Below are 14,738 nucleotides of genomic sequence, written 5' to 3'. Positions count from 1 at the left end.
CCAGACATTGGTGACTCACACCTATAATCCCAGCTACTCAGGAGGCTGAGATCTAAGGATCCTAGTTCAAAGCCAGCCGAGGCAGACAAATTAAGAGACTTTTACCTCCAATTAAACAGGGGAAAAAATGTACAGATGGATGTGTGGATGAAGTGGTAGAATGCTTGAGGAGGAAAAAAAATAGTTAAGCCAGAGCATGAGACCCTTAGTTCAAGCTCCAATAAAAAAATAGATATAGCTGGACATTAGTGGCTTATATCTGTAATCTAGCTAGCCAGGAGGCTGAGATCTGAGGATTACAGTTTGAAGCCAGCTCAGGCAGGAATGGCTGTGACACTTTTAACCACACACAAAAAAAGCTGAAGTGGAGCTGTGACTCAAGTGATAGATTGATACGTTCAAGGAAAAAAAAAAAAGTTCATAGTGCTTAGGTCCTGAGTTCAAGCCCCAGGATTGACATAGTTAACTAGCTAAATAGATAGTATTTTCTTTGACATATTCCCAAGCCAGAGTTGAATATCATTTAGTATTTCAAAATATAAAGGGAATGGTCCAAACGCAAAAGGAATCTCCTTCTTTATTCAGTCAGAACAACAGTCCACACCCACCCACCCCTTAAGAAAAAAAACAAACCAACAACATAATTCCAATCATCTTTGGGATGAGGTAAAAGGGAAATCGGAAAAAGGGAAGGCAAAGTTGGGAATCCTTCTATTCCTTTGCTCACTCTGTAGCTATCACATCAACTGCCTGTCTGCTCTTGTCTCCTCTAAGTAGCTAAATCTTACCTCTCTTTCAAGGTTTTCAAGTCACATCTTGCTGAAGAAATGGAAATCTGAGAGCACAGCAGCCTGTTTGGCTTTGATCTGAAATTCCTCTGAAGTGGTGGTAACACATTTGCTCACCACCTGGAGACATCACTGGGGTTATTCCTTATTGCTTTGCTCTTATTTCTGGTCTTTGCTAGGACATTCTAAATTCTTCTGGGGTCAGAGAATCCATATGGTGCCTGCCTTTATTGGTAGATGTTTACAATTAGTTCTTGATGTACTGATTAAAAAGATCAATGGAAATGTGAGGAAAGAAAGAAGAAAATGGGAATGCATATCGTCCTGATTTGGTTCCTCTCAGAATTTACTAAGTGTAGGGCTGTGTGATTTGGATATCTCAGGACTACTAACAAAGGAATATGATTCTCCATCACATCTGCACCTTGGTATCATGATGGGAAGATGAAGAGGCTGAGTTGATTTGTGAATATAGATTTGCTGTGGTTTCCAACTTAGACCGTGCTCTCTAGTTTTCCTAAGAGTGTTTTCTAATACTCCTGGTCATGACCTGCTTCCCTCAAATACATTTCCATCCTGCAATCTGCAAGCAGGCATTCTAACTCCTTAGGGCTCAAAGTATAGTCAAAACAGTTGATACCCCCATAATTTACCCATGAAATTTCTCAGCAGGCTACTGTGAGGACCAGATGAAATCTCACATGTACTCAGCACAGAGTCTGGAACACAGTAGGTATAATGAAAGTAATAATAAGATAGAATAATAACAGTAAGAAGAATTATCTCCTACTGTGAGAATTACAAAGAAAAAAATCCATTTTCCTTCTCATGGGGAGATACTGCATTTTGTTTTCATTCTGATAAAGTGGCACATACTCCACTCCATCCCCAAAAGTAGTCAGTTAAAAAAAAATATGTGTTAAAGAGGAAGCAACATGGCGCCGAAACAACAGGAACCCAGCCTTGCTCTCTCTCACAAAAATATGTGTTTTTGAAGAAATCTGTTTGTAGAAAGAGGCATCGGTTGTTCTTATCATGGCTCAGAGACCCTCTCATTTTCAAATACAAGAGAGAGAAGGAAACAAAAGATTTATGGAACACAAGCTGACATAGAATAAAATTCAGTATACCTTTGGTGAACCTGTGGATTGATCATGAAAAATTACTTCTAAACGATTTATAATTCATAAATATTTATAGAATAGCTTTCTACACACAGGTCAGATAGACCTGTTCTTAAATGAAAGACTTATTTCGTATATAGATATATAATATAAATGAATAATTGAATAACAACCTTGATAGTTTATGAAAAATCTTCAAAAGGTGTGGTATAGACAAGGAATATTCTCAAAACAACACGGGGGGGGGAAACAGAAATGGCATTTAAGCAAGGCACTGAACTATGGCTAGTAAGACTGGAATGAGATCTCAGCATGGGAGCAAGGCTGTCCTTTCTGAAGCAAGGGAAGAGGAGCAGGAAAAAAGGAAGAAGAAGAACAAGAAGAGGAGGAATCGGAGGAGAAGATGAGCAGTAGTCTGGGCAAGACAGAATGGCACTCAATGTGTGGGTTGGAGACTATGAGTGGACTAGAATGAGCTGCAGGCCCCTGGCCAGAGGGGCTGTTGAAGGAGTCTCCATGTCATTCAGGGTCACTGGGTCAGTCCTAGATGGGAACCTTGACCTGTGTGACTACAAAGTAACTGGCATGCACTGTTCCCACCGGGCAAGGGAGAGGGTGAGTGCCTTCTTGTTTAAGGTGTAAATGTGCATTTACCAACAAAACCTTCAAACTCCACAGCCTGCCTGCTCCCTGTGAAGCTTCTCTGCAGGGTAGGCAGGCTGAGTTTCCACGCAGCGTGGGTCTGACCCTGCCATTGTACACCAGGACTGTGGAATTCCCACCAAATCCTGCAACCGACTCCATGCCAAAGAATGGGCTCTTATAGAAAGCCAGGGGTTGTTTGAAAAGCATTTGTAAGAAGGGGTTTCTCTGGCCAGAAATCCCCCAAAGAAAAACTTCCTATGCCCCTGTGAACAAAAATTCACTGGGAAAGACTTCAAGATAAAAGAGAAGACTTCATATTCAAAAGAAGAAGAAGAAGAAAGCAACAACTGCAAAACAGGGGAGAAAGTCTTCCATATAAAAGGAAAGTGCTTGCTCCAGAGGAGACACAGGAAGTGCCCCCTTCTATAGAGAAATACTGGAAGGTCCTGCCAGTTTCGTTCTGGTCCACCTATGTAAATGAGCTGTGGAAGTGCCCAGTCCTGATAGCTGACTGCAATTATCACATTCTATTGGTCTGGTCTGGGAAGCAAAGGGAGACTTTCTGGGATTGTTTACCTTGGCAGTGGAAACATGAAAAAGACCAGGCAAGGACCACAAAATGCAGTTCGTGGTTCATCCAGGTTCCAAGAGCTTGATTCTGGAACGCTCTAGCCAACAAATGAACCAGGCTCCATTCTGAATTGATATCTGTTAGTGCACTGGGGATGTATATTGGAGATTAAGCTTTTCTTTTTCTTTCCTCCAGAAATGAGCTGGGCTCTGGTGGCTTACATTTGTAATCCTAGCAGCTCAGGAGGCTGAGATCAGAGGATCACTTTTCATTGCCAGCCTGGGCAGAAAAGTTCATGAGACTCATTTCCAATTAGCCACGAGAAAACCAGTTGTGGTGCTGTAGCTCAAATGGTCAAGCGCTAGCCTGGAGTGAAAGAGATGAGGGACAGTGCCCAGGCCTTGAGTTCAAGCGCTGGTGACTGATCAAAAAAAAAAAAAATGTGACCTCAGTGAGGGGGATGGCTACATGAGAAAGAGTGATGAAACTGGATATTTGACAAAATGTTCTGATACAGTGCTGGAGCTGCTCTGTAGCTCCTGGGTGTGATCGTGACCTTTCTACCTACCCTAGGTCACAAATATTCAAAAGGTGGACAAAACCTGAAGCATTTCTGGTTGCAAGCACTTTGGATAATGGATATCCAACCTGTATGTGGATGTGATATGTGCTAACATTTTCGGTGGGCTGGAGTGTCCTATGTGTGTCATTTCTGCACAGTTTGGCAGGAGGAAGGGGCTGGAAGAAAGGAGGGGACATGAAGGGAAAGAAGTTATAAATAAGCAGTATATCCAGCCAAGGTCAAAGCCAATACTGAAATAACCCCAGAATTCCAGGTGGAGGTGCAGACCTCGGAATGTTTGGGAGTTTCCATTCAGTCAAGCTTCTTTCTTCCCTCCCTCTCCTCAATCCCAGCCAACAACTCAACCCTTCAAACCACTTCCAGTTAGGAAAGCTCAAGAAATCCCCCCTGGTTCCTAGTTTCAACCAGTTTTAAAAGGATACTGGTAGAGAATTCACAGTTCCAGATCTATTGAATAGAATCAAGAAATATGGAATGAGGATGAAAATTCCAGCCCAAGCTTTTCCTCTTCAAAGAAAACAATAAGCATGGACCAATTAATCTTTACTGCAGAGCAATGAAGAAGGCATGAAAATATTTCTTCATGTTATGTTAGAGGAACTGAGATGAAGGCAAAGCCACTAAGCCACTGAGACTAAAAGAAGAGCTTGGAAAATGGCCCATGCACTTTACAGGGTAAGGTTGGTATAGCTTTGCCTCCAGCTTTTTCCCTATCACCTGGGCATTCGAACTTAGCCTAATATTCTTTGAATTCATAGTTCAACAGTACTGGCAGGCTCTAAGTACAGTTATCTATTCCCAAAATGAGAAACAGGATTTGGTAGGAGAGAAAGGATGAAGTCCTGTCAGAACTCAGAGGCTACCTGCTATGTGATGTTGGCTAAGAATCGGTTTCCCCACTAATTAAATGGTGAGCCATTACATGCTTTCTTTCCTGGCAATGAAAACTAAGGACTTCCCTTCCATATTTTAGCTAGTCCCCAAAGTTTCCTAGGACCCACTGACTCCAGCCCATGCCTTTGCCCCCTGGAGCCTATTACTTCAACGAACAAGAGAAAATGTTAGGAACAGGATCCAAGACTTTCCTGCTTTGAACCGCAACCCTCAGATCCAGCCTCCTGACTATCTGGGATTGTAGGTGTGAGCCACCAGTGACTTGGCAGGACCAGTGTGCTTTAGACGATGAATTTCCCCTCCTGTGTCCGCACTCTGAGGCCCCTTTTGTCAGGGAAAATGACTACTTTGTGTTTTCAACTTGTGTAGTAGATACAAATTCCTTAGTGAATTATTCTTCTTGATTTGGATTATTTTATTATGTTAACAAACTTACCTTATTTTGAAGCAATAAAAAATGTCCGGTAACACTTGACATTTCAACATTTTCTAGAGACTTATCTAATACTTAAAAACAAATTGACTGGGCCTTAGGTATGCTAGAATGCAATTCTCACTGCTATCCTTATTTATGAGAGGAGATGGGGGCAGAAAGATGGGCCAAGGACAAAGGCAAAAAATGTGTCAGCACTGAAATTGAAGTCTTGGATCCATGTCTGGGTGTCGCATTACCAAACAGGAGGAGATAAAGATGGATACTTTTTCTAGGCTGGGCTCAAAGGTGCCATTCCAATGATTTGGGAAGAAATGGAGTTTGCAAAAATGAAAGTAATATGAGGTAAAGTAATAAGATAGAGGAAACTCAATCTTCACTCTGCAGAAAACACTCAAAGGGCATTTGAATATGTTCTTTTAATATATCTAAGAAAACAAAAAGAAATCTCAAGAAAAGTGCTTTACACAATTTTAGGTAGAGCTCTATTTGAAGAAGTCAATATGTGAAGGAAAAGTAAATCCAATTTCTTATTTAGAAATCAAAGGTCCATCGTTCTTTGTGAAACAGGCTGGGTTCAGATTCCATATCTGTCTTTGACTAGCTGCATGACCATAGATAGGTTTCTGGAACATTCTAGAATTACGCTAGATCTCCAAATGAGGTAACATGTTGAGCACATTTAGTTTTTGCTCTGCATGGAATGTGCATTCAACAAATGGCAGCTTCTGCCGTTATATTAGTGGTGTATTCTTTCTCTCTCGTCATCCCTACATGTTCCTGCCTTCTTGCATTTTCATTCCTTCTGTTTTATCCAGTGCCATTATGGCTATCTTTATCTAATGCATGCAATAATTAAGTCAGAAAACTAACAAGCCACTTACAGCTCAGATCCAAACGCTCCATTGCCTCAGACGTAGACTCCATGCTCTTTGTGATGTTTCTTATGAAAGAGTGGTTCCACTGGAAACCACTTTATCTCTTTCCTTAAGTGAGAGAGTCATCTGAACCTCTGGTGTGGGGCTCTATGTAACCCTTACTATGTTTATCTTATAAAATCTCCAGTTATCTTTTTATTATTTTATTTTATTTTATTTTATTTGCCAGTCCTGGGCTTGGGCTCAGGGCTTGAGCACTGTCCTTGGACTTTTCTCAAGGCTAGAACTCTACCACTTGAGCCTCAGCACCACTTCCAGCTTTTTGCTATGTATGTGGGGTACCGAGGAATCGAACCCGGGTCTTCGTGCATGCTAGGCAAGCACTCTACCACTAGGCCAAACTCCCGGCCCTTTTTATTATTTTATTTCAGAGGAATTATTCTTATTCTCTCTTCCCCTCCCCTCCGTCTGAAGTTAGCATACCCCAGGGTTCTAATATTCTTGAGAAACATTCTCACAGTTTTCTTCTCTTCTGTTGAAATAGCTGGGCGAGGTGGCTCATGCCTGTAATCCTAGCCAGTTGGGAGGCTGAGATTAGAGGATCCAGTTCAAGGCCAGCCTGAGCAGGAAAGCTCATGAGACTCTTTATCTCCAATTAACAACAAAAAGCCAGAAGTTGAGCTGTGGCTCAGTGGTAGAGCACTAGCCTTGAGTTAAAAAAAAATCTCTGGAACAGTGCTCAGGCCCCCAAGCTCAAGACCTCGGACCAGTGTTACCAGTGTACGTACATACAAAAGCACTAAAAGATGTCTTGTATTTACCTGCAATGGAATTCTGTGCTGCTGTCAGAAAAAACAACATGGCTCCATTTGTAAGGAAACGGAAAGACTTAGAAAAAATCATATTAAGTGAAGTCAGCCAGACTCAAAGGAACATAGGCTCAATGGTTTCCCTCATTTGTCATAATCAGTAGAAACCTTGGGCTCTCCTAGCAGAGATTTACAATAGAGAAAAACCTAGATACATAAGGCCATATAGAATGACGCTAAATTTCAATGTATGTGAATTAATGCACCTTCTATCTGGCAAATATCATGTAACCCTTTTATTAATTACAATAGAAATATATATAAAAAAAAAGAATGACGCTAAATGAAAGGACCTCCAGGATATAGAAACAAAAGCCATATAATGAGTGATTGTTGTCCTTAATGTACTATGTTATCTCTCATCTCTTTTGCTGTCCCTTGGTTATCTCATATTGTTACAGTATTTCACCTTGTTATCTGATATGTTGTATATATGCGTATTTGGTTATTTGAAATTGAATAGGGAAGGGGGGAAAACAAGATGAAGGGTGGGGGCAGAGGGAGGGAAATGGGGACCAAGACATGAGAAAGGGTATCAATGTTTGTGAAGTAATGCACCTTCTATCTGGTGAATATAATGTAACCCTTCTATTAATTACAATGAAAATATATAAAAAAGAAATGCAAACAAAACAATATTGAGAGTCCACCTCACTCCTGTTAGAATGGCCATTATCAAGAAAACTAGTAGTAACACATTCTGGTGGGGATGTGGCCAAAAGAGAACTCTACTACTCTGTTGGTGGGAATGTAAACTTGTTCAACAACTCTGGGAAGCAGTATGGAGGTCCTTTAAAAAACTAAACATAGGGGGCCAGGAGTTTAGCCTAGTGGTAGAGTACTTGCCTAGCATGGCAGAACAGGAACTTGGGCAGGGGGAGTGTGAGAAAATGAGGGAAGGGGTAACAGTGACCAAAAAAAAATGTATTCATTACCTTACTTATGTAACCATAACCCCTCATGACATCACCTTTACAATAATTTTTCTTTAAAAAAACTAAAATACTTTCAAGACTGTGTTGTAAGATAAACTAGTTGTTCTTTCTTTTTTGTTCATGGAACATTTCACCTGAAAATATAAACTTAGAGAAAAGCTATTGTTATTTGGATTTGGATATTTTGGAAATATCTTCTTTAAAAAATATAAATAAAGCCTGGTCATCAAAAAGAGTCCAATTTTATATTAAAAAAAGATGTCTTGAATATAGAGTGTACATAAGAAAAAATACAAAAAAGAAAGGAAAAACTAATCCAAAATTCCGTAACCTAGAATCAACTATAATTAGCATCAGATGCTTATTTTATCTTTTCATATAGCAGGAAATGGTAAGTACATAACATTTCTCAAAAAATAATTTAAAAATAGGAGGGAAAAAATCCCAGAAATATTTTCATCTTACATAGATCTTAAAGGTATATGTAACTTTGAACTATAAAAAGTAAAGAAGAGGGGCTGGAAGTTTAGCCTAGTGGTAGAGTACTTGCCTATCATGCATGAAGACTGGGGTTCGATTCCTTGGTACCACAGACATAAAAAAAAACTGGAAGTGGTGTTGTGGCTCAAGTGGTAGAGGTCTAGCTTTGAGAAAGTCCAAGGACAGTGCTCAGGCCCTGAGTTTAAGCTCCAGGACTGACAAAAAAAAGTAAAGAAGATATGACAAATATAGGTAAGATAAAGGGGAGGTATAAAAAGATACCGTGAAATCAACACATTTTCATTTTTAAAGCCGAGTCTTGCTACCTAGCCCTAAGCGGCCGGGAACTTGTGACTCTTCTATCTCAGACTCCTGAGTGCCAGAATTATAGGCATGCACCACTCCGCCCAGTGAGGTGACTTTGTGAAGATGGTATTTATCATCTTGAATACTTACTATCTGTGTCTTGTCCACATACTTATTCATGTATTTGTCCTCATAGCACTTCAATGAGATAAATGCTGTTATTACTTTATTAACATCAGGCAACTTTGTCGCAAAGCTGTCATTTGTAGTCAGAGCTATACTTACTTTACTGCCTGTGCACTGTGAGTCAACTGCAGATAGTCCATAAAGAATTCCCTTCATTCAAAGCTAAGTAATAACCACAAAGAAACCACCCTGAATCTATGAAAATGAGAGGGGAGGGATAGAGAGAGAAAGAAATAGAAACAGGGGGGGAGAGATAAAGTACTATAAAAATAGGAGAAGAAACTAAATAAACCTCTAAGTTCAGGTAGTGGAAAGAAAATGGATAAATGAAAAAGGAAATTTATTGTTGCCCAGAAAGAATTTCTCTTTTTAGCTTTAAAAATTCGTAAATATTTAATCAATATACAGTGATATACATGTATGGGGGTATTCAAGTCAAGGCAAGCCTATCCATTTCTGCAATATTTATTATTTCTTTATAATGTAAACGATCAAAGTGCTTTCTTTTAGGTTTTTGGGTTTGTTTGGGGTTTTTTTTTTTTTTGCCAGTCCTGGGCTTAAGCTCAGGGCCTGAGCACTGTCCTTGGATTTTTCTCAAGGCTAGAACTCTACCACTTCCGGCTTTTTTTCTATGTATGTGGTGCCGAGGAATCGAACCTGGGTCTTCGTGCATGCTAGGCAAGCACTTTAACCACTAGGCCAAACTCCCGGCCCCTCTTTTAGGTTTTTAATACACAGCACATTATTGTTATATGTAATTTACCTACCATGCCATTGAGCGCCGGAATTTGTTTCTCTTCTCTAACAATAGCTTATTTACCAGTCTTGCGCTGTTGCCTTTTCCTGCCTAATTTTCCCAGACTCTGGAAATCATTATCTATTTTCAGCTTCTGAGATGTTTAGAGTCCACAAATGTGTGAGATCATATGATACTGATCTTTTTGTGGCTGGCTTGTTTCATTTGACATAATATCCCCCAGTTCCAATCATACTGTCACAAATGACAGGGTCCCATTCCTTTTATAGTTAAATAAGATATCTTTCTGAATACCCCATTTTCTTTATCCACTTATCACCCCAGATACACTTAGTTTGAACCCATTTCTTAACTACTGGAAAGAGTGCTACAATAAGCATGAGGGGTTCTGATGTTTGTTCAACAAACTGATTTCATTTCCTTTGAATGTATGACCAATAATGGCATTGTTGAATCACATAGTAGTTCGATTCTGGTTATTTGAAAAGCCTCCATACTGTTTTACATAATGGCTGTCCCAATTTACATTTTCACCAGCAGTGCTGAAGAGTTCTCTCTATGTCCTTGCCAGCAAAGATGGTTTCTCTCCTTTGATAATAGCCACTCCAGCGGAGCCAGATGACATCACATTAGAGTTTTGATTTGCATTTCCCTGGTGGTTAGGGATGTTGAACTCTTTTTTTTCCCCCCATATCCTTGTTGTAGAAGAAAAGCATAATGTGGAGACCTTTTCCCTTCCACATTTCAAGTTTCCTAGTTCCACCTTTGTGTATGCACAATGCGTGGTATGCTTGTTTTCAGGAACTTGCTTTTGAAGGGGATTGTGGGATCATGATCCATTCTTCTCTTTCTTGCTTGAGTCTTGGGCTGAGTAACTGCAGTGCATCATGCGTTACCCTTGGCGATGAGCTGTGTCATCATACATGAAGAAGTAATGATGGGCCTTAACATGCTACCCACACCTCCAAAACATGAAGACAGCTGGTGAAACCCTTTTCTTTTTATGAACTGACTAGCACTAGTGTTTGTTATAGTAACAGACACATCAATGAAGGATTTTCAGTTTTAATTGGTATTATCTTTAGTTGTACAAAAGACTTTCAATTCAATATGTCAGTCTGTAAGTACAGTGTACCATGCTGTGTCACCCCTTCCACCATTCTCCCTCATGTCACCCAACCCATCCACCCCTTCAATTTATCTAGTTTCATCCTCACATACGTTCGATTAATGATTATAGCTAACAATACCAGGGTTTCTTTGAGGTTAATAAAAAAAGAATGAAAAGTTCACAACATGATTTATGATTTCTAAAAATAAGCTCTAAAATGAAAAACATGAGCCATAACAAAAAATAAAGGGTATTATCCAAAGACCCATAAATGTCTAGCTATAAATAACTAGCCTTCTATTATTGAACTCTTATTAAATCATAGCTAAATCTAGTTCCTTAGCTTTCTTTATCCAGAGAAAAAGTTTCAACTATTTTTCAACTCATGGTGTTAAGATCCCTGGACCATGTTCACAGATTGAAGCCATTTAGCACAGGGGCTGCCTTTGTCCAGCTGTCCCCAGCTTCAGCTGTCAGTTGAGAGGCTGACAGTTGAGTTTCTTCTCTGGCGTTCGCACTGTGTCTGTTCCACATGGTGTCTCTCAGTGCATTTCGGAGCCTTCTTTTCTTGTTCAGAACATGGAGACAGGCAAAGCAGTTTCCTTTAATCCTGATGACTCAGTGGCTGCCTGCAATCAGAAAAATTGTACCAAATAAACAGCTGTTCAGAGGCAATACTAATTTTTCACTGGTGTCATTATTCCCCCACCCGGGGAAGAGAGCTGCTTTTCTTTTGTTTTGTGTTTCCTTTCCCCGGTTTCCTTTGTTAGGTGGGACCATATGACTAGATGCTGGCCTGCTGAGCTTTAAGATTAAAAGATGAAGAAGCCCAAGCTCTTGAGTTGTCAGGAGGAAGAAAGATACCAGGAACACAACCGCCTGTTGGGTGGTTTTAGATCAAAAGATCATTTTTTCTTTGTCTTTTAAAATGTTTGTGGCAGTACTGTGGCTTGAACTCAAGGCCTTTGCACTCTCACTTGGCTTTTTCACTTAAGATTGGTACTTTATGTCTTGAACTACACCTCCGTTTCCAACTTGGTGCTGATTAATTCCAGATAAAGAGTCTTTTTTCACCCAGGCTGTTTTTTGGTTTTGTTTTGTTTTTTAGTTCTGTACTTGTTTTGAACCATGATCCTCTGATCTCAGCCTCGGAGTAGCTAGGATTATAAAGGCATTAGTTGCCAGTACCCGGCTCAAGACGTTGGTTTTAAATCATTGTAATGTTGGTGCCTTTGAAGTGGAGACCTAAGTGGTAAGATGATGACTGGAAAGAAGAGTGAGGCTCTGGCTGGAATATTGGCTACTGTTTCAGGAAAAATGGCCTCCCAATGTAACTTGAGGACGAATGGAAGAGCTCTAGGGGAAGGGATTGGAGATCATTTGACTGCTCGTGTCTCTTGGCTGCCATTGACTTACACTGGTTTGAAATAAGCCCAGAAAATGCTGATTTGCAAGTTGAAGTAAAAATAGAATCAAACACATGCCTCTAATTTCAGCACTCAGGAAACTGAGGCAGGAGGATTGCAAATTCAGATCAGCCTAGAACATATAGTGAGACTATCTCCAATACATATATATATATATATATATACATGCATATATACACAAAATGAATCAAGGAATGTGACATTGAGGTGTTGGGAAAGGTGATAGGTTGTGTTCCCAAATAGTAAAAAATACAACTTTGAGGAATAAAAGCCAGTGGTGCTTCTCAATTAAACCAAAGATTCCATCTTAGGGCTAACAGTAGATTAGAATGTAGTATCTTGGTTCATTGTTTCAGATGAACATAAAGTAGGGACCATCCAATTGATAAAGCAGGGCCTAGAATTAAGAAGCAGAAGTATAGCAACTGAGAATTATGTGTCTAATGTGTCTATAAGAAGAACTCTTCCATGTGTACAAGGAACTGGCTAGAAACTTCTCTTTTAAAGAGAGTTCATTGTCAAAGATAACATGGCCACCTTAAAGTTATTTAAAACAACTTTTGATCCAACAGAAATCAATTTTCAAAGGCCCAGGGACTGTAAGAACAAATATTCCCTGCTGCAGATGGGGTCAAAGAAAACACTAGGCAAGAGGTGGTAGAGTTAGGAAGAACTGTAGAAAAGAAAGGTCTTGACACAGAGCTGAAAAGGGGAAACTTGAAAGCATTCCGAAGGTCTATACAATGGGATTTCATAAATTTATGAACCAGAGTCTGCTCTGTCTTCACTGCTGTCTTTTCCAAATGGAAATTTTGTCTGTGGCTGTGTTATCCTATTCCATAGTCGCTTGTTAGAGAGAGGAGAAGACGAAGGACAAGTGATTTGTCTTCTCCTAACCTGGACCTAGTGGTGGAAACTTATACCAGAGCATCTGAGTATATACCCTGGACCTGGAGTGAGTTGCAAGGACTATGTGGGGCTTAGGGTTATTGCAGGGAGGTTGAATGTGCTACCTGTGCAACACTGTTAGTGAGTAGAAGAACGAATTAGGAGAAGCAGGGTATTGCCAAACCTTGCTTACTTTTCCTTCTGAACCTACACCTAGATGATTTATTTCCAGACTATCTTGAAGTATGGTGGGATTAGGGAAGTGAGCTCTTGTCCACATTTCCATGGTGGAGCTGGTTCCTAGCCACGTCCCACACAATCCTCCACACTCGCTTCCTTTGCCAAGAACTGAGATCCAGGGCCATCTCTGAGCCGCCAGGTGAGGGCTCCACAAAGGGTCACCAGGACCATTTCTCGTCTGTGGTTGTTTTCATGCCACAGATTTGAGTGTTTGGAACAATGACAGAATGGCCTCTGAGGAAGTGGCCTCTGAGCTGAAGACCTCAGGGACAATGGCCAGGCCCAGAGTTCAAACCCCACGACTGAAAGAAAAAAAAGAATGGCCTATGAAACTCATATTTACTATACTTTATACTTCATTACAGAAAATAAGGATGTGCAGGCTGCATAAAATGATCCAGACATCCACAGCACTGTGCTAACCTCTGTGTGTACACAGCGTTTCCTCCACGCCAGCTCCTTGAGCCATTAATAATGCCTGTCAAAAGCCGGGCGAGGTGGCTCACGCCTGTCATCCTAGCTACTCAGGAGGCTGAGATCTGAGGATCAAGGTGCAAAGCCATCCTGGGAACTAAAGAACTTGAGACTGTTATCTCCCAATTAATCACTAGAAAAGGGGAAGTGGGGCTTGGCTCAAGGGTAGTGCGGTAGCCTTAAGCTCAAGAGCTCAGGGACAGTGCTCAGGCCAAGTTCAAGCCTCATGACCCATCAAAAAATAAAAATAAAAAATTAATGCCTATCGAGTGCTGACTACACAGCAAAGATTCTATTTCCCCACACATAAGGCTGCTTCCAGATGACTTCATCTTGGGACATCATACTGTTTGTAATTAGCTATAAAGAGAAAAGACTTATTAGGACTTGCAGTTGTTTTTAGGCCTGTGGTAGAGCAGCCTGGCGTGGCAGAGGCACATGGGGAACAAAAAGAGAGAAAGAGGAAGAGACTGGTCTCCCCAAATCTTTAAGACCATTCCCCCAGTGATCTAAAGACCTTGCATTAGTCTCCACCTCTGCCACCTCCCAATAGTAACACTCTAATATATAGACCTTTGAAGACCACTGAAGACAAATTATGGCAGACATCAAGGCAAAGAAATGAACTGTGACTATGAAATTGTAAAAAAAAAATAGAGGCTCAAACTTAGTGATATTTCTCATTTATTAATAGCTTCTAAGTAGGTGTAGTCTCAGGTTCATCTACAGTGTAGCCTCTGAAGCTGACTTTAACCTAACCCTGCCCTTCACTTTATCTGACACAAAGCAGATTGGGCAGGTATTGCCGCTGTGCTTTCTCGACCTTTCCCTAGGTCCTGTAGTAGAAAGGGTACCAAGGCAAGGGCTTAGGGAGTGAGTCCTAACTCACTGGGTAACAAGGCTGTGTTATCCAAGTAAATGAAAGCATGCATGTGGACTGAGTCTAAGTTAAGCTCCAATCCTTTCTTCTGCCATTCTCAGCCATGGTACTTGTTAAACAGATAAATTGCTGCAGAACACAACTGCACAACTGGATAAGCTCCAGAAGCCAGCGCCAAGTTCTATTGTAGTTATCTTATATGAAACCTCACATGAAGTTCTTAAAAATAAGATCAGTGCCCCAAACATATCTCAACATGAACCCTACAG

The sequence above is a fragment of the Megascapheus bottae genome, chromosome 23 (assembly GCF_031878675.1).
Source record: "Megascapheus bottae isolate mThoBot1 chromosome 23, mThoBot2.hap1, whole genome shotgun sequence".
NCBI lineage: Eukaryota > Metazoa > Chordata > Mammalia > Rodentia > Geomyidae > Megascapheus > Megascapheus bottae.
The sequence above is the reverse complement of the archived record's forward strand: the minus strand, read 5'-3'. Positions refer to the sequence as shown.